The sequence below is a fragment of the Arachis ipaensis genome, chromosome B04, assembly GCF_000816755.2.
Source record: "Arachis ipaensis cultivar K30076 chromosome B04, Araip1.1, whole genome shotgun sequence".
Taxonomy (NCBI): Eukaryota; Viridiplantae; Streptophyta; class Magnoliopsida; order Fabales; family Fabaceae; genus Arachis; species Arachis ipaensis.
In genome coordinates this window covers 25,191,734-25,192,834 of record NC_029788.2, presented here as the reverse complement: position 1 = coordinate 25,192,834, position 1,101 = coordinate 25,191,734, and positions in this window count along the sequence as shown.

Here is a 1,101-nt window from a genome sequence, read left to right as displayed (position 1 = left end):
GAATTATTTTTAAAAGGGTAAAATATGTTTTTTATTCTTAATATTTGTAATTTTTTTTAAAAATATTTCTAACGTTTAATTGTATTCAATTTTGTCCCTAACATTTTTGGTTTATATCAAAATTATCTCTGGATATTAGCTTCATCTAAAAAATATTGGGGACAAAGTTAAAGATATTTAGGGATGGTTTTAAAACAAATAAAAAATGTTAGAGACAAAATTGAATAAAATTAAATGTTAAAGATATTTTTAAAAAATTATAAATATTAGGGACAAAAAATATACCTTATCATTTTTAAAAAGTTGTTGCTGATTGTTAATCACAAAAAAAATAAACTTCAAAAAAAATTATCACAATATTACTCACTTGATGTGAAGAGGAGGAGTAGAGTGGCATAGAGTGAGAAGTGGTTGGCCATGCTTGCTAAGAAATTCTATAACGAAAACAAAAAAACACTCTTCAGAAGTTTTTTGATGATATATGATAATGTTGGAAATTCTCAAATTTCTCAAAACTATAGAACTCTATTTATATTTGGCTATTAGTTCTCATTAAAGCCTAAAAGTCTAAATAAAATAAACATTTAATTTAATTTTCATTTAAATTTAAATAAAAATAATAAAAATTTATTCTATTAAGTATTTATAACAATAAATGAAATTATCTATATATGTAAAGAGTAAAAAAGTATATGTAAAGTACTAAAACTGACTATGAAAGATTATAATACTTACAAATTTAACTAAGAAAAAATTAAAAAACTAACTTATATCCATAAAAGATAGATTTCACTTGACAAAATTAATTAAATCTTAAAAAAATTATTTAAAAATTTTAAACTATCCTTCTGAATAAAAAAATAAAGAAAAAAAAAGAAAAGACATAAAGACTAATTAAACCACTTTTAATTTTTTCTATTCTTGTTCCCTTTATTTGATTGATTACTTACTATTATTGAGTGTCACAACCATTCTAAGTATTTTCTCCAATAAAACTCACAAATTCAACATCATCACCTTCAACCCTAACATCACTACCGTCACTATCTTTATCATCAACACAACCAGTGTTGCCACTTTTGCTATTTTCTATTACAGATT